We start from the raw sequence: 13,093 nt of genomic DNA on the forward strand, positions 1-13,093 counted from the left end.
AGGGAACTGGAGACCAGTGATTTGCTGAGCAGCCCTCAGATGCTAATCACTTTCAGCACCTCTAGGTATGAACTGGATTTAGCCTGGCAGTTTCTGAAGTAAAGCACTCCAAAACCCATTTCCCCTTCTCTTCACAGACCCATCCATAAAGGCCAGCTTGTGGTGCAACCCATGTGAGAGACGAAGGTCATGCCATGCAAGAAGGGGCTGCCACGTCAGACTCATTACAAGGCTGATAGTGCCATGTTCTTATATTTTCTCCTCAGATTTTGATGGTGGACTAGCAAAAAAGGTTATCTAGGAGCTTTCCCTCTTTCCTGGATTTATCCTCAGGACAATTTTTTTTATCCACAAGATTCTTGTCTTTGAAAACAAGCAAAACTAATGTGTCATTTTTCTCTTTTCTGTCTCCCTGATCCATCACTCACTGAAGTAGTATAGAAAATGTCTTTTCAGGAATTTGAAAAAATTGGTGCAAATTTTGGGACTGCTTTTATAAGCAATGTTCCTTTTCAAAGCAGGTGCCATACAGTGCAGAATTTTAAATGTGTTTTCTTTTTTCTCTTGGCACAAGGGAAATCTGACTCCAGGAACCTACAGAGGTCTTGATCTGCTTTCTTTGCAGTGCATAAAATAACAAACTTCTCAAAATTTATTTTCAAGCTGTGCAAGACCTACTGCAAGATCCAGCTCCATTGTTGGACCAGGGAGAATTATAATAAATAAACAATGGAGTTGAGAAATTTGGCTGAAGAGAGGGAATTCATGAGCACAAGCATTGGATAGAGCTCTTATCACTTCTGAAATGTGCTGGCCTTTGAACCCTCTCAGGGGAGCAAAGGTGGACATGTGGAGTATACTTCTTTAGAAAGGTGTCTTAGAGAGCTGACAGGTGATTGTCACCTGTGAAAGACAAGTGTAAAAACCCTCACCCATCCCTAAGACATGACCTGAATAATGGAATTCAGCATTGTCAGGAGACCAGGCCAAGTGTGGTTCTCTGTTTATGAGCACAAATAGAAATCAGAGTCATAAAGCTGTGAAAATGCAGAGACTCAGTCTCCATGTGTGATGTAGTAGCTGTGAGGCAGCGAGATCTCTGAGCTTTTCACGCTGAAAATGTTTTGGAGCCAACATGGTGCAGCTTCTGCAAAGTCACAAAGTTTGACAAACATAGCTGAAATCACACCTGTATTTGAGTCCTTTGCAATGGCTCAGATGGATGTCCTGGAGGCAGAGATTCTAACTTAACTTTGCCTGCCTATGGACAGGTTCCTCAGGAGCCTGCTGAGGAACACAACAGATATACAACATCTCGTTGTGTCCTAATTGCAGGATAGGTTCATCTGAAGAAGACAGTCTATAAAATGCTGCTATTTTAGGTAAGGGACACCAAAAACTTATGTCCACCACTGCTCCTGGAGCCTTAAGCTCCAAGATAAAATTATTTGGCATTTCTCTGCCCCCATGAAGGTTATCTAAAACTGCCAAGTGGTAAAGTTACTGTTTGTAGAGGACTGGAACCATTTGCTGAATGCTGACTCATGGCTTCAGTCCCCTGTTGACAAACACACAACTCTGATTCCTGCTGTGTGAGATGAAAGGAGCAGAGAGATTTACACTCTGGCCACTTCTTTGACAGAGTCAACTAAATATTTGACTGAGTCAACTAAATAATCTAGTACATCTGTGTCTTCTCCTGTGGATATGCCTAAATCATATTAATAAGCCATTATTTTTTGAGTAATCAAAACCAGCTAGCGTCTTCTGTCCCTTGCTGACCTCTGTATGAGCACTGATTCCAAATATATGCCCAAATCTCATATAACAAACATGACCAGGCAGTCTTTTGATGTCATTCCTGGCTTATGTAGAGCACAGCACCACAGCAATCCATTTCTAACCAGTTTGCATATGATCTATATTCTTTACCTCTATTGCTAATTCTTCTTTGAAATGACCATGTGTTCATGCAACAAATATTCATGTGGCAGTGACAGCAATGTTTGCTGACCAGCCCCAAGGGATCTGATAATTTTTTTTTAAATTGTGATTTCAAAGTAAACCTACCCCAAGCCCCAATAACTGGAACAGAAAATATCCTGTGTTATAGGCAACTTCTCAAGTCATCTGGAGACATATGCAGCAACCCATTGAAACTCATGGAGTGGATGATGGAACAAAATGACTCACTTTTGGGCTTTGACTAGTCTAGCAGAGATAATGTCATTATTCAAACATGACCAGCACTCCTGTCTAGCAGACGAAGCCTGCGGCATTGGAGTCAGAAGGGTTGGGTTGCTCTCCCAGTTCTGGTGTTGGCTTGCTGCTGGATTCTGGACAAGTCCTTCTTCTCCATTTGGAAAGAAAAGGAAAAAGGAAAATAATAGCATGGGTATGGAGAGTTTGTAAATCATATAAAGTAAGAGGATCAGAGTGTAACTGCTTTAGAACAGTGTCTATGGAAGCTCTGTGGTATGTTTGCATGGGCCCAGGCCCATGAGCGTGGGCACGGACACAGGCTGACTGCCAGGGAAGGAACTTGTTCATTGCCTTAAACTGGGCTCAAGCTCTTGTCCATGTGCATCTGCACAAGTGGGAATTGTAGATGATGCCTTAGGCTATGGTCCATCCCATCAAGAGTCAGTCCAAGTTTAGCCTGTCCCAAACCCAAGCCATTTTAAATTTGAGCTGCAGCCAAGAGAGTGATGGAGCTATAAGCTATAGGTGCTTAATTCTGTTCTCAAACTACTCTTTGCTCTGCGGTGTGGAACTAACTTTTTTGGAGACTTGTCTCAGAACATCTGCACAGGACTCCCTCACACTGGTGGGTTGAAGAAATTGCACAACACAAGGGAGAAGTGTGTGCTTGATGGGAGAGCAGACAAGGAACCCCAGCCGGCCTGGTACTTCCTGCAGGTGAGCATGGAGAATGTGACTGCAATGTGTACTGGAGACCCACCAGTTGGGCTGTCAGTGGCCAGAGGATCTGTGCAGTGTTAGCCACTCTGCTCTGCCATGGGGCTGCTGGCCACAGAAACAGCCAGACTTAGGCAGGGTCATCCAACTGGCTGTTCAGCAGAGCCTGCTCTTGGAGCAGAGGTTTCTTCAGTGAACAGCCCTGGCTGGGTAGCTAGGGAAATTTATCTGTTTTGGTATTTTTTTTTCCTTTTTTTCTTTCTTTCTTTTTTTTTTTTTTTTTTTTTTTTGTTTTGTTTTTGCTCTGGATAAACACTGAACCTGGGTTTCATTTGAAGGGTTTGCTTCCCATTGCATTTGTTCTATCTTGTGCTTTCCTACAGGAATGACATTGCAAAAGATACCTCCTTCTCCTTTCTCTTGAATGCCTTTCCAGATTTGCACCATCCCAGCCCTACAGGCAGGCTGCCTACTCATACTTAAAGACACAGTACACAGAAACAAGAATTACAGCTGTGCAGCCCACGCACTCATGTCTGCAGGATAAACATGTGCATCAGTGGAGCACAGGAGGCAATGAAGTTTTTTCCTTCCTTTTTTTTTTTTTCAGGTGCTATATGATGAAATGGAGATATGTAAGAACCACAGGAAGCATTTATTTTAAGTACAAGCTAATGCCATGAATGTTATTTGCATTACATGACAGCCCAATGAACCACAATATGAATAAGGAAAGAAAAACTAGTGTTTTCATGATGGATAAATCTCTCTGTTGCTTTCTCAGGTTTCCTATCAATACCAATTTGCATTCCCTTGCAGACCATTAAGGATGTCAATAAGTAACAGAGAGCATCAGGGAGGGTTCAGAATTGCAAGAGGGCTTGTGAGTAGATGCTGACATATTTCTGGGGGACAGGAAATGGGTGGGTACAGGAGCTGAAAAAGTAGGTGTTGGTCTGGCTGATATATATTTCCCTTGATGTATAGCTGGTAATTTAAGCCCATCAATGTTAAATCAGTTTTGATATAATGAAAACAATGCTCTCTTTTTTCAGCTGCAAAAGAAAGACAAGTGGGCAGGCAAAAGCAAAATGTTCTAGCACAAATATCCTGCTGGTTATCAGGCAGAGAGAGATAATCAGGCAGAGGATAACCTCTGTTTCAAATGGTCAGTGTCCTGGCAAATATCAGCATGAGTAACTGGAATTCATCAGCCTGTATTTACAATTGGATACAGAATGCTCTACCCAGACATGGAGAATTATCTTGCATTAAACTCTCAACCATCTGAGCACCTCAAGTGAAGTGTGATTAAGTGTCCTGCTGACCAGCTGCTCCTTCCAGCTGAGAGTAGCCTGCTTTTCAGCAGTGGGTAAAAATCACTACTATATAGTGTCAAGTTGGCATCCTGACAGGAAATAACCTTTCCCTCCTTTTTCTCAGTGAGTCACCGACCCTCTCATGGCATCTATGACTGGGAGGTTCACTTGGTGTCATCTGAAAGTTGCTGCCTCCCCGACAGGAGTATCACCAGTTTGGTCATAAACCCCTACTCTCAATTCCAAGGATTTCTGTGGGAGATTGCCTTGATTGTCTGCTCACACCTTTCTTCAGCTTCACTTAGGCAGTGCCTGCAGAGGGGATGTGAAGATTGGAAGGTGGAGATCTGTAAGGAGCATGGAGAAGGTGAGCCAAGAGTAGCCACCAACTTCGCTATCTACCCCAAAGCAGGAGGCATTTTGGAATGCCCAAAGGTACCGTCATGATGTCACAAAAAACCCTGGAAGGTGACTTGGTTGTGTACAGGACAGGCAAGTAAAAAGTGACATGTCAAAAGATGTATTGAAGAATCCCTTGTAGTGAACAATCCCTTGTTCACTCAAATAAAAGACCACCCACAGAGAAAGAGAAGTCATAATTTTCATTAACCAGCGTGCTAGTTTAGTCTCTACCATTCAAATTGGATGACAATTTCTCCTGCACCCTAAATTACAGAGAGGATGTTACTTCTGGATTAACTGGGTTTTGATATCCCCACCCCATTGCTCACCCCTTCCCTCCTGGCAAGGATGACAGCAACTAGCACCACCCAACTCCTGCACTGAGGGTTATCCGATACAGGGAACTTCGGTGGCTGTGTGAACGTGGTTTCTCTGGTATGAGAGAAGAGGCCCATTTAGATCCAAGCCAGAGTCAACATGACTCATTGGCTCATGCATCCTTCACTGCAGGGCTCAGGAGGTCACTGCAGGTTCAAGTCTCACACTGGGACTTGGAATGGTACTTCATACTGTGGGGAAGGGAAGGGAGATGCTGAGCTCCTGGAGGTGCTTCCTACTGCAGGAGAGATTTTAATCTAAGATCCCTGCTGGCAACTCTTCCAAAAGTGAATTAATTACACTAGGGCAAATACATCCCTGGTGGGGTCTCCTTTATCTTCAATGTGTCCATCATGGGGCTGATTCTGTTGTTATTTTGGAGGAGTACTGTGTGCTATTTCTTGTTTTTTGTTGTTGTGGGTTTGGGGCTCTTTATTATTTTTTGGCTTTTTTGGGTGATCTGGTCTTCTGGCTCATGTCCACTCTGGCAGCCAAACAGGTTCCAGCAGCCAAAGGTGTGTGTGTTTGCATGAGCCCTTGCAGAGCTGCTGCACAAGTTTCTGGCCTTGCTAAATCACAACTTTGTCGCTTTGCAGACTTGTTTCTTTCACCTTTCTCCTAGGACTGAAGGAGTAGGAAAAGGAGTATATAGACCACCTATTTCTGCATTTCCCAGCCGTGCAAACCCCTAATACAGAATGGGTGATTGGAGACCTACATCTGTTCCCCCTTCCCTGCAATTCCTGCTCTTTGCTGCTTTTCCACTAGCAGTTCTAATTTTAACACTGCTCCCACTTTCCAAAGAAATGCATGAAGGTGCAGCAGCTCTGTTCCCAACCAGCTACAGGCTCAGCAGGGGACAAGGGCTCATCAGGTAGATTCTTCCCTGCTGTTCTTCCAAAGGTCTTGCCGAAGTTGTATTAAATGGTCTTTTGCAGAGCGATGACAGCTGAGAAATGCATAGAAAAGATGGAGAATTTTCTCAGCAAGTTCTGATGGTTTAAGTTCCTTTTCCTTGATGAAGCATAAGGAAGCATTCATCCCACTAGATCAGCTTGGCTGGCAGTGAAACACAGTCAGCTTTGGGTGAAACCCAGGCCTCTGTACAAGGAAGGGATAAAAGTCCTCATTTTTGAGCAAAAGGGGTGACAAACTGAATAGTGAAGGTGAATGTCAGTGTTGTCTTATCAACGCTGGAATACCTCTGCTTTGGGAAAGGGGTCTCCATGAAGTTAATTCCAAAAGGTTTGCAGCACCTGGTCTTAGAGCAACATCTAAAAATAAGAAAAAAGTGAAAGCTGTCAGAAGCTCTATTTGAAGAAATATGCTGAAATATGAAACACTTTCCTTACAGGCACAACATCTGGGTGTAGAGTAACCAGTAAAAATTATCCAAACCTCAGCTGCTGCTGCTTCTCCCTCCCAAGTGGCCCCTCTTATCTATCCTCCCAAAATTATTCCCAGAGAGGTTCTTCCATGACCACTTTGAGTTTTCTTACATACTCTTTTTCAAGCAAGCAGGAGTTACTATTCACTCCATTTGCCAATCACCCACTAATAATATTGAATTTATTCACTGACCAGAATTGACAGAGGGTGGAAAGAAGTATTGTTATCCTACAGTATTGGGAAAATAGGCAACTAGGGTAGAGGGAAAATAAACCTTCTGACGGGAAAAATTATAGCAGGGAAAACATTATTTTTAAATACCAGAAACTCCAGCCAAATAACATTATGCCTCAGAGTCCATGCTCAGTCATTTCTATTATTCACACAACTGATAGTTTCTGAGGCAGTTTCACAGCAGATTTGTCTGGCTGATGCCTGACTCTCTCAATCCTCATTTTCCTCTTAAAAATGATTATTGCAGGACCATGGGAACAGAAATAGTTCAAGAGAACAATCCAAGGGACTGCCACTTTGGGACAGACCTCATGGTAACTGGACTGCCAGTTCATTTCAAAGGGCAACAAAAGTGGGTCAAAGTCATAATTTGAATGAGGAAGACTAAAAATGGGTCAAATCAAGTTTGCATTTTTTGTCAATGCCTACAAATGATGCTGACTGGAAATTTTTAGTCTCTCTTTTAAGCCATTACAGCTGAGGCCAGAGGTGAAACATGATGGTTATAGTGCAATAAGACCCACTGGCAGGATTTTGCCAGAGCTGTTTTCCTGTCTGATTCACCACAGGATGGATGAAGGGGAATCTTCAGTGAGACTTGCTCTGATAGAGTTAATGTATTTTACAAGGAAAGCTGCCATCTCTCAAGGTCATTTTATCTCTTCTTTACATGAATTCTAGGAAAGCAAAGATTCTTTCCAAGTAAGTTGCTGGTTTATCCAAGTGATGGTGTTACAGAAATTGTTGTATAGGGTCCAGGTTTTTCCAGGGTATAGTGTGTGTGGTGTTTAGATTTAGGCTGTGTGCTGCCAAGCTACCGACTCCCTTTTTTCTTTCTCTTTTTCCTCATCCCACCGTCTCTCCCCTAAATCACGAGCCTAAGAAAAATAAATAAGAATAATAAAGAAACAGATGAAAGTGGAAACATTCCCAAACCTGTTATCACAGAGGCAGTTTCTGTCCAGACCGTGCTAGTTTCACAGCAAGCCTTGGAATTGTCAATTCTCATTACTTTCCAGGGTTGAGTGCGGGAGGAGAGAATTTCAATCTCTGCTTTCCAGAATCAAACCCTCTGTTTCATGCGGTAAGGAAAGTTGAGATGAAATATAGGTCTCAGGGGACTTTTCCTGTGTGAAAGCTTATTACAGCTGTAACAAAACCTTCTAATCGGAACAGATTCTGTTACATGCAGGGTATTCTGGTCTTGGGCAGGGTGGGGGGATATGAGAAAAAGATGACAAAAAGCTTTAAAAGCAATTAAATGACAACTCCCTGCCTCCTCCTCCTCCTCACTGCTTTCATTCACTCTTTACATAGAACATTTTCTTTTCTGCACTTTCTGGGAGTCTTGTAATATTTGTAGGAGTTTTGCTGGGTCAGGTTGTTGAATGATATTTTGCATTTATAAACTTGGAATCACCTGCCCAAATGGAAAACTGTTTAGTGGTGTTTGAAATACAGATTCCATATTACCATAGCAAGAGAGCCTAGTGGACTATCTAAATACAATTTTCAGTTACAGCTGAAGACAGGGAACCACTTAAAATGTGTCACAATGTCCAATGTAATAATAAAGTTGTAGACAGAATAAACCAAAAGGCACAATTCCTGCCCAAAGCAAAGTGTCTCTGGGCCTATGCTGGTGATATAAATGGTTTCACTAAGCAATTGAGAAAAAAATTAGTGCCAGCCTCTAATGTAGACACATCCAAATTGTTTTCCTCTGGTTTGCTTCAATGAATTTTATTGGCTGAAAAAGAGACACAGAGAAATTGTGAAGGGAAAAAGAAAAAGATGCAAGAAGTGGAAGTACCTTGCTATTCTGCATTGTACTAACTCAGTTTCTTATTACTTGTGATGGTCTAACAGGACAAGTCCACCACACCATTTCCTTTGGGCATTTTAGGCATGCTATGGGGGCTCTGCAGCAGGATGGTTCACAGGTCAGAAATAACATATCTTCAGTTAGGAAAGCATGGAAATGAACTTTATCATGCAGAGACTCATTTTTAAGACTTGAGAAAAGAGCTGTGAGACAGACCCTTGGGTTCTGTGTACCTTCCTGACCATGATTGGCTGGAGAAGGCAGGGAATACTTTTGCTTGATAGTAGTGAAGTATCTACACTTACCTGGGACAAACACACTGCAGTACTCAACACCAGTGATGTCAAACCATGCTGAGCTGTAGGTAGATGAGGAGCAATGAAAAGATGCTTCTGCCTCTTAAGATTTGGGTTCCCACCAGACTCTACTCCTTTGTCTGTTGTAAGGTCTGAGTATGGATCATCTCTTGTTTCATATGTCTATTAGTTGCCATGACGTGAGGAAAGATTAGAAGCTCCTTCTCCAAGGGCTACTGTGATACTACTAAAATAAAGGAGCAAGTGCCCTGCTGTTCTGAGGAAATTCTGAAATTATGATTATGATCCAGGAAAGAGATCAAAAATCATCTGATCTTATCTGCTACTCATGTGAAACACTCTCTGTGCACTGGGGTTTGAAGGAAGCAATCTCAATTTTCTTCATCTCTCCCATGGATAGGTCCCCTTTTTCTCTTCTCCTTCCCCCTAAGAAATACATGGTAGGGGCAGTAAAATTAGAAAGCAGCCTATAAAGGTGCTTCATGCTGTGAAATGCAACTCAGATAATGAATGTTTCCAGCCCAGCCAGAGCACTCTCTGAGGGATATTTTTATCTCCACAGTGCCAGAGATTAACTGTACATTTGTCTTAATGGTATCACCCTTTAGCGTTAATGGAAGCTATGTGTGTAAATCCCTGACCATCCAAATGAGAATACACATTGAATGATCACAATAAATCAAAGTAAATGGAAGACCCCTGCAGAACAAATTCATCTCCAGAGTAACTCCTGAGACTTTTAGGAAGCTTGTGCCAAGCAGGCACAGCAAGAACAAACACAGTAGATCACATCACCTGCTTTATGATTTCAAAGTACTCAAAATGATGATACTTCCAGTTTGAACACAGCAATTTTCTCTTTTGAAATTATTTTCAAAGGAAAAACACCACTGGGTTTGGTAATGGACTCAGTGGTTCTTTCCACTCTCATCTCAAAAATGAGAATGAAAGTCAGAAAAAAGTGATCACTACTGGAAAAGGGAAAATACATTTATTTTCAACTGCTTAGACCACTTTGGACTGATGAAATTTTGTGAAAATTGGTCAATTTAAAACACAACAACTATTAAATTCTCAGCAACTAATCTAATTCCCTTTTCCAAGAAATACAGACATGAGAGACATCGAAGAATAAAGAGACACAATGTTCTTCTATCTGTGAAGTAGAAACAAATATCACATAGTATAATATATTAGTCTTTTGTGCTTCACTTAGGCACTATGGAAATGAAAGACAAATAATTGTCCTTTTATAATTTTCAGATTTTTTTTTTTTTTTTTAGGTGAGGAACAATAACTTAAAGGGCACTGACGCAAACGAGGATGAATAAAAGACAGGAATGGAGTTTCTTCTTCCAAAAGAGTCTGCAACTATGCATATGTAGAATTATATTTCAGACTTCATCAGTAACTCTGTGTTTGTTGAAAAATACATTAATTCCCATTGGCCATATTTCTGAAGTAGAACTGCTTGAGCAGAAAAATGAGAAGAGGGAAGGTGATTAATTTTTATGGTTTTCATTGTGAAATAGAGCATAATGCAGAAGGGTCAACAGAGAAGATTACTAACTAAAAAGTAGAAATATTAGTACTTAGGTTGTTTGATGAGGGCACAGAAAACATCCTCTTATGAAAAAATGACTCTGAAGTCCTCCTTCATTCTGGCTGCTCCCCTTCAGTCTTGCTACACCACCTACCTTTGAGGACTGCTGTACCTTATAGGTGACAAAATCAATGCCAATCAATATCTTTCCCCTGTTAGGTGGAAGCACTCAAAAAATTCTTCATTACAGCTTTGCAAGGAAGTATGAAAAAAAATCCACCTCTCAATGTCTCCATCCAAGGTCTCTTGAATCTGATGTATCAGATATAGCACAGACTACCAGGGAGTTAGGAAATCACCAGTCAGGTACCTGGTCATTTTAAGAATACAGCATTTCTATGCTGGGTAATTCTCATTTGGACCAATACATTAGAAAATAGAGGTATGTGAAAGGCAACAAAAAAAAATTCAAGCTATAACCCACTACACAGATTCTCTTTCCAACTCTAGATGTGGATTAGATATTTACAGGCTGATGAAGGTGAGTATCTCCCTCCCAAACATTCACTTTGTATGCATACTTTCTTTCAAAGCCTTTTCTTTTGATTGATGGGAAGAGGGCTTGGAAAAAAATTCTCTAGTTTCATATCTAGCTTTTTCTTCAGCTGTCCTCCAGTGTAACTTTAAAATTAATTGTTTGGCTGCTAACTGATTTAGAAAGATTGTGGCCATTTTTCATCCCTGGAGTTTCTCCATTCTTGTTTCTTTGAGAACTTCTATGGGCTCTGTACATTTAAATCCCTCCTGTTTTGTGTAGAAACTGTAGAAACTTTTCCTTATTTACCTAGACAAATCTCGGCCACCAAGTGGCTCATGACTCCCTGATTTCTAAAGAAATGTAAAGTTCTATCAAGAGCAAGAAGAAACACTTCTGCACTTTCAAACAATACTCCTGGGCTGTATCACGCAGAAATGGAACAAGCCAGTGAGTTAAGATCTAAACACACCCATGTTGCAAACTGTTAAAACTTGACCTACTACTCTGAGTTAAATAGAAGTATCTGGAACTCAAAATGTTTTGATATTCGGTAGTTGTTTCCATCGTCTTTCTCTACTCTTTAAGAGCAACCAAGACTGAAAGCTCAAGAGCCAGCAGCCAGAAAGGGCAGCTCTTGGCCCAAGAGACAATCAGGAAGCACTGAATTTGTTGAGATTAATGAAATTTCCGACCTGTTCCTGCAGCGATGAGAGGATCACATAAGTCAGCTGGGAATTTGATGGAGGCCTGCATCTAAACAGAAAGAGGTTGTGCTGGAAATTCAGCTAGGCAAGTCCTGTTCATGTCCATCCATTGACTCCAGCGGTTTTGAACTTAAAAAAACAGACTTAGACAAAGCTCTTTTCTGAAAACCCCAAGACCATGGGGACTTAGCTGGGGGAGTAAACAAATGGGGCTTTTTGTTTCCCGAGGAGGAGGGCATACAGCTAAAATGCAGCTCTCCCATCCTGCCCTCCCCCTTTGAGCTGCCAGCCCCACCTGTTAGGAGGCAGGAGTAACCAGAGAGATGAACAGCACAGCAGTATTTTTACAGGATGAACGCACCGGGTCAGCTGGAGGCCTGCTGAAACCCAATATCGAGTTGTGGCTGCAGACAGGCACGGTGCAAGGCTTGGGGGAGGAGGGTGCTGAAGGATGGGTGGAGAGAAAGCAGGGCAGTCCCAAAGGAGGCAGAAATTTGCTTGGGAGACTTCTGTTTCCCTTTGGTGCTGCTGAAAATGAATAGTGGGGATTGTTGATTAAATGTGTGAGCTAGGGCTGGTTGCAGGGGGAGGATAAGGGGGAGTGGTGGGACAGGGACAGGGGCAGTAGGAACAACACTAACAGGAACAAAGAGCACGTGTGCACAGGCACTGTGTGCCCAGTTCCCAGGGGAAGGGGGTCGCTCAGAGGTATCTATTTCGTTCATTCACCTGCTTCTCTCTCCTTTTGTGCACAGTAAACAGAAAACCATTGCACTTTAGACTTCCCCCTTCCCAGCTCTCCTGGTACTGCCAGCACTGGACCATCATGTTTATTCCAGAGAAACTTATTGTCCAACCATGACAGAGATTCCCCCATGCCTCTCATGCAGTCAGAAACTTGCTGCTGAAGGGGCTGCTTGGGGAATAAACACCTGCAAGGAGCCACAGCTGTGGCGTGAGCTGCTCTCCTAATGCTCTGTTTAGGATTACAGCACTCCAGAGTATCACATTACCCCAGTGGCTGCACTGAAACCTGGTATTAATTCACATTAGCAAGGATCAGATTTAGCATGTTAGGAGGGGGTGGACTGTTATTATTGTTTCTAAAACTGCTGGAGCAAACTCCTAGGATTGGTCTTTCATTAATACTGGCAATGGCCAGAGAAGCTTCTTTGTTCTTCCACACCCCTGGCCACTCACCCTGTCTCCTCTTGCATGAATGCCTCTAAACACAGCTGCTTGTTTCCATGATAGGGTTACTTGCTTATTTTTATTTTTGGTGTACCAAAGTTAGTAACTTTCAAAGCAAATTTCTGGATTTTGTGGGATTTCCTTGGATTGTAGTGGTCTTCCAATACTGGAAGGGGAGTTACACTGTGGTGTGGGATCACCTCTTGTCCCTGCCCATGATAGATTATCCAAAGATTGGAAAAAGGGAAAGATGGTCTAAGCACCAAGAACAGTGAAACACTTGGATGGATTTGTGCAAAGAGGGCATGGAGTCTTCATTGCCAGGTAATTTGGA

The 13,093-nt window shown here is 42.2% G+C and overlaps 1 long non-coding RNA gene across 4 annotated transcripts; it reads right to left on the reverse strand.

Annotated features, from left to right (window-relative positions):
* Positions 1 to 4,825: 4,825 nt before the first annotated feature.
* Positions 4,826 to 11,910, reverse strand: LOC146766891 (uncharacterized). Of its 4 annotated transcripts, none has more exons than XR_014956516.1 (4): positions 11,557 to 11,910; positions 8,772 to 9,209; positions 7,578 to 8,391; positions 4,826 to 6,292 (listed from the first exon to the last, which is right to left on the reverse strand). It is a non-coding gene; the product is annotated as an uncharacterized LOC146766891 (long non-coding RNA). The 4 variants fall into 4 exon arrangements; XR_014956518.1 differs by having other exon boundaries at positions 8,772 to 8,824; positions 11,557 to 11,908; XR_014956515.1 differs by having other exon boundaries at positions 7,578 to 7,713; positions 11,557 to 11,901.
* Between the last annotated feature and the right edge of the window lie 1,183 nt (positions 11,911 to 13,093).

Source organism: Lonchura striata, chromosome 7 (assembly GCF_050655825.1).
Source record: "Lonchura striata isolate lonStrDom1 chromosome 7, ASM5065582v1, whole genome shotgun sequence".
Taxonomy (NCBI): Eukaryota; Metazoa; Chordata; class Aves; order Passeriformes; family Estrildidae; genus Lonchura; species Lonchura striata.